The sequence below is a fragment of the Myotis davidii genome, unplaced genomic scaffold (assembly GCF_000327345.1).
Source record: "Myotis davidii unplaced genomic scaffold, ASM32734v1 scaffold281, whole genome shotgun sequence".
In the NCBI taxonomy this organism is placed as follows: domain Eukaryota; kingdom Metazoa; phylum Chordata; class Mammalia; order Chiroptera; family Vespertilionidae; genus Myotis; species Myotis davidii.
The window spans coordinates 1,094,337-1,103,851 of NW_006293784.1; positions in this window are offsets into that span (position 1 = coordinate 1,094,337).

The window sequence follows — 9,515 nt, forward strand, 5'->3', positions numbered from 1 at the left end:
TAAAGGGACTATCTCCATTGGTTCTCTTAGATCCTTGGGTGGGCACATGGTACCCACTGAGGTGCCCAGACATCAGGCTTAGCCTGCAGTTATTATTTTTTATTTTTTTTATTATTATTAAGGTATTACAAATGTGTCCTCAGCACCCCCCATTAACCCCCAACCTCCCCCCCACACACACACTCATGCTCCCATCCCCCTGTTGTCCATGTCCATTGGTTTGGCTTATATACAAGTCCTTCGGTTGATCTCTTCTCCTTACCCCCGCCCTCCCCTACTTCTCTTCTGGGGATTGATAGCCTGATCGCTGTTTCTCAGTCTTTGGGTCTGTCCCTTTTCATCAGTCTATGTTGTTCTCTAGAATCCACAAATGAGTGAGATCATGTGGTATTTATCTTTCTCTGTAGCCTGCAGTTATTGACCTCTATCCTACAGAATGTGCCCAGGTCTCACTCAGCCTCTGGCCATGAGGTCATATATGATTCTCTGCTCCCTTCTGACCGGACCACACAATTCTTCAGAGTTGCTGGTTCTCCCTCAGTTCTTCTGTGGCCTTCCCAGGAACACAGAAAAGATTTCACTGCACACTCGTGTCTTTCTGAGGCAGCAGGAGACTCATATGTCAATGAAGTTTCACTCTTCCCCTAAAACACGACAGCCATTTGATTGTCCTGGTGCCAAGATGGGAGAGACGGGTGACGCTGCTTTTTATCAGAGATCCAAAGAGCCTCTGGAACTAGGTCTTCACCTTCAGATCATCCACGTGTAGGTGATTTAAAGTGTGTTCCCTGCCATCAGAACTCTCCCAAGGCTGTGAGGGCAAACTTTTAAGTTAACTCCTGCTTCCTCTCCCTATTCTCTTTCACTTTTCCCCAAATTCAGGGGTCTCTATCTAGTATGGGTGATGGGTTTTCTGCTGGCTGATGTATTATTCTTCCTAAATCTTTCAATCTTCCATAATATTTATTACAGGTGCTACATGTATATAATCCTGACAACTCTCCCTTGAGATGAATGGCAATGTCATACCTTTAGGCACCAATGATGGATGTTTCTGGATAGCCATATTAAAAAAATAACACCACAAACAAACAAACAAAAACACCTGTTACTTTGTCTAATTATCCTGATAGAGTTGTTAAGACACTCACCAAAAAAATTCTAGAGTAGTTCAGATAGCAGTTTCCTGGTATTGTCGATGTCCAAACTGTAAAACCCTAACAAAGGTCTGGCTTGCTATATGTATTTACAAGCAGTGTGTAAAGCTTGTATAAAATTATAAATGGGTCGATCGCATTGAGAGAGGATCTGACCACTCAGCAATCTAGGAAAAGACTATTTAATTCTGAGCACAGAGCCTAGTGAGAATGCCCTTGGTCTCTATGGTATGCCTCATTGTTTCTGAACACAAGTTCAAACAGCCTACTCGACAAGAAACCCCAATATAGCCTCTTTTATGAACTAATTTCTCTTTATCAATTTGGAATCCATAGATTAGTCTCCAAATTATTTATTATCCAACCAAGTGCACCCCTCTTTTTTAAAAAACTGATCCTAAAAATTAACTCAGAATTCTAGTAATTTCAAGATCCATGCCAAAAATATTGTTTTTTTTAAAAAAAATACACACATTTATGTATGTACAGTTGAATATTATACATACTTGATGCCTTTAATATTGTTCTGTTTTGTGTGTGTGTGTGTGTGTGTGTGTGTGTGTTTGGTGTGGAAAATGCCAGTTAACTTTAGAAACGATTTTATATGAATGAAATATTCTACGTACAAAGAATGAACTTCAAACCCAGTTTTGATCTAATAGCATTATATTGGTAAAATAAATCTCTTGTGTATGTGTGGTTCCCTGTAATGTTATTGTACTCATGGTTATTGTTGTGCTACCGGGGAGTGATGGATAGCAGTGAGGCCTAACCTGATTTCACATCAAGTTCTTGCTAATCTCACACCACCCCTTCATAAATCTGAATAATTTGCAACTGCTCTGCAACCCTCATGTGAGCTCTAGAGTGGTTTTGGCCTGAAATTATGTATTATTGCAACCTCCTTTAGAAAAATGGTAAGAACTTTTATTGTTTCCATAACTGTATATCTTTTACACTGCTGTAGTGGGTATTGCTTAGCAACAAGTCTCCAAGAGCATGGGAGCACCTCATTAACATAATATGCTAATCCCCTGTGTTGCTACCACCTGAGTGAATTCACTACTGGCCCCTCTGACTTGTCTAGCCCAGAGGAATGATTCATTTTCACCATTCTAAAGTAAGTTTGTGTTTCTCTAGAATGAAACATATTAACTCTTAGTGACATGACAGCAAATATTAAAGTTTAAGTAGTACAGATCACCCAACAGGGACCTAATGTATATAAAAAATAGCATTTTCTATGGAAGTGGATTCACTTTGATATTTTTAAGCAAAGGCCACTTAATAAGGCAAACCCAGGCCCCCTCATTACATTTTGCTGCCTGTTGTCTAAGAGGACATAAATGATACACTACCAATAGAAAGTGCTCTTTGTATAAGTAGCTCATGCTGGGAAATGCAGGCTATTTTTCCTAGCCTTCTTTGTGTCTAGGAGAACACTTTTGGGAGACACTAGATTTTAGGATAAGCCTGAGCAAAGGAAAAGAAATTTCTGCTATCCAATATTAATGACCGCCTCTATGTAGTTGGAATAAGTGATTTTGGTCTTGTTAGAAGAGAGAGAAAAGCTTCTAAAAATATGCACCAAGATTCACAGCTCACTAAAAATAATTCTGAATTAGCCAGAATTTATGTAGGACAAGCATATAACATGGACCTTACCCTCTAAGGATTTAGCTCACAAGCTGTACAAACATATGATGATTATTTCTTGGCATTGATTGTAGCTATTTTTATCTTCCATTTGGCTTAGACTTCATGTGGTTCTGTAGGAAGATTCTTTTCTCAGTCCACCCTGTTGGCCTCTTGGGTGACATGAAGAATTGAGGCAAGCTGTACTTTTCTCAGGGATTTAATTTTTTAAAGTGGGTGAATGTGCTTTAAATTGGTTCATCAGAGAAGGGAAGATCGGGGCAAGATACTATGAGAAAGCATGAGAGTCTCAATGAGATATGAGACTATTTTATAATCTAAACCATCACTCTAATGAATTAGCCAATTTCTTTTGTGAATTTTGTTATAAATAGAACACATCAGCAGCCATGAATCTTAATTCTATTTTTCTCTTCTTTCAAAGTATTAAATTTCCAATTTAAAAGTGGTTATTGTACTTACAGAAACTGACATAGCTATATGTGCTTATCAACTGGTTCAACCAGGCACACCACACACAGTAAATAGTAAAAAAAAACAAAACAATATAAAACAAAAGGTAATAAATTGCCTTAAGCAATTGGCAACTGAAAGTTAAATTTGAAAGACCTTGAGATAAGCATATTGTAGAAGTAAAGCAAAGAGTAGTTAAAACTAAAATGTGAAATGTCATATAATATGACTATATTAGAATGGTATAATTTCTGATATTCTAACATTTTTAATAGGATTCAAAAATATTCAGTGTTGGCTTCCTGTATTAAATTATGCATACAAATCCACTTTAAAGAAAATGTAATTACTCCCAAGCCCTTGTATCCTGTCATCCATAATGAATAATATAGTGTGGCATGCTTTTATAAAGTTAAATATTTCTTTTGACGAGAAATATTTATCTCCTAAAAGCACTCAAAGTTTTGTTTTCTTTCCCCAACTTTGTCTTTAATTTAATTTTTTTCCTGGTTTTTCTGGTTACTCCAGATTCTATTGTTAACTTTGTAGGGTTGAATGATAAATCATCTTATTTTATTTTGACATTGAGTCTACGACAGTTCTACTAGCCTATTTGAGTATTAAGAAGAGTTTCTCTAAAAGAATATTTAAAACTACGGTAACCAAGTCTTATGGCCATCTTTTCCTTCTTGCCCTCAAACCTCAAAGACTCATTGCTTTTTTTAAAAAAAATCTATCTATCTGTCTACCTACCTACCTACCTACCTATTTACATACCTACTTATCTATTGGAAGAACAATAACCAATATGATATAGTGTCAAGTGATCATGTGCTATAATCTGGAATAAACACAGATAAAAGAGTGAAATAGAAGAAGTGGCAATCAATGAATAAGAGACAAAACCAAAATGTTTTCTTCTCAGTCAGTGAGAAAAGAGAACAACCTCCACTTTAAAAAGATTTTACAAAATTATGTGGAGAGAATTAAATTTCATTGTAGATAAAGATATCATAAAAGAATATATTCATCTCTAAACTGAACTATGACAGATTATATCCTGTGAAACTGGCAATAATAAGAGGGAATGTTTAAATAATTTCATTTATTATCTTGTGCCTCAGCCATGTAAACACACCATTCATATCTCCTGCCACAAGAAGCATACTTGACTAATGGACCTACCTGCTTGCTCTTCTGGGTCCTGATCTATGTTCATGCTAAGGGTACCCAATGTCCAGTATGTGAAGAGGACATCATCCTGAGGGGAATACAGATAGTTACTGGAACAAGCAGGCAGAATAATTGCTAAAGATTTCATGGTGACCTAGGAAAACATCCTAGTGGAGGAGCCATTTATCCAGGATTTTACAGGTAAGATGGTTTAGGCACTGGAAAGATATCAGGGGTCTTGGCAATGTAGTTGGCAGTGCCCATAATAACATCAGTTGATTTCTTACTGCAATGTTTAATTGTTCCTCTGTAGAAGGATAATGAGAAAGTAAGTTAATCTCTGACAAGAGGGCTACTTTGGTAGACTATAAAGAAGCGTGTATCTCCTCTGGTAAAGAGCCGACACTGCTGAGCAGAGGACAAAGATCTGATTGAGTCACAAAGACATTTGAATTTTTAGTTAAGGTGGGAATCAAAGCCAAGTGTAGGCTCCTAATGAGAAACCTAAAACCCTAAAATTTGGGTTGGAAAGATCTGGGTAGATGGACCTAAGAGAGTTGGCTTTGCAGAATCCATAGGGCTTGCAGATGGAGTCAACTCTTCCCTAGTAAGAGGATTAGTATTTCTCCTCCATTAGAAAGACCTCTCCTTGCAAAACGACAGTGGTCCCCTCAGGTGCTAATCTACCTGTTGTCTTGATAGCTAGGATAATAATTGGGTTAAATCATAGCATCACAAGCTTGGGGTTGTATTGGACCTAATAAAGAAGAGAAATATTATATGTTAAAAGAGACACAAGAATGAGATAGTATAATTGGAAAGATGCAGGTAAGTAACCCTTGGATGGAATTTTTAGGGGGCTCAATCAATAGTACCAGAGTAAGTTGGGATAAGGAAGAATTTATTGACTTTGAGGTAATTTCTCAGAATATCACCAGGGGCAGGGATCCTAGGGGATAAGCAAACTCATTGTTAAGATAGCTATTAGAAGTCTGGAAAAAAACAATGGCCAATGGTAAGTGAAGTGGAGATGACCGAGAAGTCCTGACAGATGAGGAAGGAAAGAATGAAGAAGTTGATGGATATGGGCATGCTTGGGATGAATAAACAATGAAGCTAGAAGACCCAGCAGAAGATTGCATTCCATGTGAAAATACAGAAGTCACACCATTCACCATATCCATTAGGATTCTGGAGCAAATCAGAAAATTTTGTACCTTTGGAGGAACAGTTCTTGACATGTTATTTGACGCTGGTAGAGATGAAATAGTTAATAATGGCACACCAAGTGACCATGAGTCTAGAACTGTCTACCATGAGCTGGGTCTGCCAGACCCACCAAACCATAAAATTACATAGTCCCAGCAACTGTTTTTATAAGATAAAAATGTACATCTTGAATTGGAATCAAGGAGGATGAAAAGGCAAGAGTAAGATATGGAAACAGGTACCCAGGCCCTCATATTAACTGACATGGATGGACCAATACCATTCCCTAGCTCATATCTTTGATTAAATTGGGGGAGGGGTCACATAAGACTAGCTTAAAAGGAGAAAAAAAGCCCAAGTTTAGTTTAGAATAGGTTGGCTTAGTAAGTGGGTGCAAGCTAAAAAATTAACGGTGATTGCACCAAAGCTATATTCAGGGGTGATCTTGAAAGATTGGAGATGAAAATATCTCCAAAAAACAGAGCCATGAGCAAAGCACATAGTCATTTACTTTGGATGGAAGAAGTGGAACTAGATGAGAATATATACCAATTTCTGATTAGTGGCCAATGGCCTAGCTGAATGCTTAGAAGCCTGGAAAGGAAAGGACTACAGAATCAGAGATAAGAAATTCTGCTATAGAGGCATGTGGGTGAACACATGCGTTTGAGCACAAAGACATCAGCATTCACCAGAAGGAATCTACAATGGAAGAGGCACTGAATGGCCATATAGCCAATGTCTTGGACAATTTATGTAAATTAGCTTTTGTTATCAGTCACCTTAGAAGTCCCACTGGTGGCCCATGAAAGCAGTAGCTATGGTGGCAGAGGCTACAGTTGGAGTCAACAGAAGGACTCCACTTAACAAAGCAAATCCAGCCACTGAATATCCCACCTGTTATTAACAGAGACCAATGCTGACCCTCTAGTTACTAGTACCTCTCAGTGGTTCTCAACCTTGGCTGCACATTAGAATCACCTGGGAATCTTTTTAAAATCCTGATTTCTGGGCCTCATCCTCCGGAAATTCTGTTTCTTTGTTACTAATGTTGTGGCTCCACCCAAGAGGTTCTGGGTTGGCAGGAGGTGCTCACTCTTACACTCCTGTCCTTGGTAGCTTGCCCACCTGCTGCCGCCACTGTGGCCCCAGCCCATAACAAAGAAACAGAATTTCTGGAGGATGGGGCCCAGAAATCAGGATTTTAAAGATTCCCAGGTGATTCTAATGTGCAGCCAAGGTTGAGAACCACTGCTCTAGAGTCTGTCAAAATCCCTGGAGGAGACCAACTAACAACTTGGTAACAAGTTGACAGCATTGAGCCTGTACCATCCCAGAAAGGCCAATGGTTCATCTTAAAGGGATAGATGAGTACTTCAGGTATGTTTTTTTTTCTGTCCACAGAGCCTTAATCAGTATTTACAATTCCTTGGGGGTTTACAATGACTTATTCACAGGCAAAGGATCCCACAGAGCACAGCACCTGGTCAAGGGACCCACTTTACAGAAAAGGAGATGTGGGACTAGAGTATCCTAGGATCACATCCATCATAGGCCTCACTGTTTATACCACATATTAAACAACCCAGTAGCAGTAAGTCTCCTAGAGTGCTGTATTGGCCTTCTAAAAGGATCAATGAAGTACCAGCTCCAAGGCAACACTGAAAGGATGGAAGCCATCCTTCAGGATGAAGCACAAGTATTAAATTATAGACCTCTACCTGGTGCTGTGTTCTTGATGGGAATAATACACAAGTGTGTATTAACCATGGAGTCATTTCATCTCTAGAAATTTTATTATGGTCTTTATTCTTTCACTAGTGTCCTGGTGCATGAAATTCATGCACAGGGGTAGTGGGGTTTCCCTCAGACTGGCCTGCACCCTTTCCAATCTGGGACCCCTCGGGGGATGTCTAACTGCTGGTTTAGGCCCAACCCCTGGCCCTAAACCGGCAGTCAGACATCCCTCTCGCAATCCAGGACCGCTGGCTCCTAACCGCTCACCTGCCTGCCTGTCTGATTGCCCCTAAACACTTTGCCTGCTGGCCTGCTTGTCCCCAACTGTCCCTGATGCTGGCCTTCTCGTCCCCAACTGCCCCCACCCACCAGGCTGCTCACCCCTAACCGCCCCCCACTGCCAGCCTGCTTGCCTCCAAATGCCCCCTCCTGCCAACCTGATCACCCCCAACTGCCCTCCCCTCCTGGCCTGATCACTCCTAACCTCCTCTGCCTCAGCCCCACCACCATGGCTTTGTCTGGAAGGATGTCCAGAAGGTCTCCCAGAAGGTCTCCCGGTCTAATTAGCATATTACCCTTTTATTAGTATAGACATAATTCATTATCAGGTTTATGGTTTTCTTTATCTCTTGAACATAAGGATATAGTTATAATAACAATTTTAATGTTCTCTCTAGCTGTTTTCACAGTTTTGAATTTAATTTTTATTTAAAAAAATGTATATCATTTTTATAGTTTCTAGTTCCCTGCCAAGTTTTTTGAAATTTGCTTTTATCTAATTGTATATAGTGAGGTCACTTGTTTTATAATATATTCCTGATAATATCAATATCTCTAATTGTGATAGTTAATTTTATGTGTCAACTTGATTGGACTAAGTGGTATCCATATAGTTGATAAAATAATATTTTTGGCATGTCTGTGATGGCATTTCTGGGAGAGATTAGCATCTGAATTGCTAATCAAACAAAGCAGATGGTTCTCCCCAATGCAAGTTGGCATCACCCAATCTGTAGAGGACCCAAATAAAACCAAAAGGTGGAGGAAGGATGAATTTGCATTGTCTGTTTGAACTGAGACATCTAACTTCTGTCCACTGACACTGGCACACCTAGTAGTTGGTATTTCAGACTCAGATTTGCCCTTATTCTCAGGCCTCAAACTTGGAATGAATTATACCACAGGCTTTCCTGGGTCTCCAGCTTGCCGCGGCAGACCGTGGGACTTCTCAGCCTCCATAACCATATGAGCCAATTCTTATAATAAATCTCCTCTTATGTATAGAACATATTGGTTCTGTTTCTCTGGAGAATTCTAATACACTAATCTCTATATTTCTATTGTCTATTTATTTTTTCTTATGTTTCTCATGTTGTCCTATCTCCTCATGTGCCTAGTTATTTTGAATTAGCCATTGGATGCTGTACTTGGAAAATTATTTGAAGAAATAATTTGAGTTCTAACTTGATAATATTTTCCTTCAGGGAATATTTTTATTTGCTTTAGTCAAATGCTTAATACTTTGGGACACTGGAAGTCTAGGAACATTTTAATATAAATTCAAGTTTTAAGATTTTCTAGATCACTTGATGATGTGAAACTTGGCCACATACCATCCTAGGGCTTGCTTATTCCCAGGCCACTCTTACTCTTACTAGGTGTACTGGCTAATAATGTGGATTTTTTTTAATAGATGGAGTTACACATATGTTGATATATATGCGATTTGATATGTATGCTTGTTGTATTGAAAACAAGCTTCAAAACTCCATATGTCCAATTTGCTGAAGGTGTTAACATCATAGATATTTTTGCATTTAAAAATGTTGAATTTTGTGCCAAAAAAAGAGCATTTGTGGGAAGTTATAATTCATTACTTTATTTTGAAGAAAAGTGCTGCTGAGTACTTTAGGAAGCTTATGGTGAACATGCTCCGTCTCAAGATATTTGTGAATGCTGGTTAAAAAGCTTTAAAAGTGCCGAAACCGGTTTGGCTCAGTGGATAGAGCGTCGGCCTGCGGACTGGAAGGTCCCAGGTTCGATTCCGGTCAAGGGCATGTACCTGGGTTGCGGGCACAACCCCAGTGGGGGATGTGCAGGAGGCGGCTGATCGATGGTTCTCTATCCTCG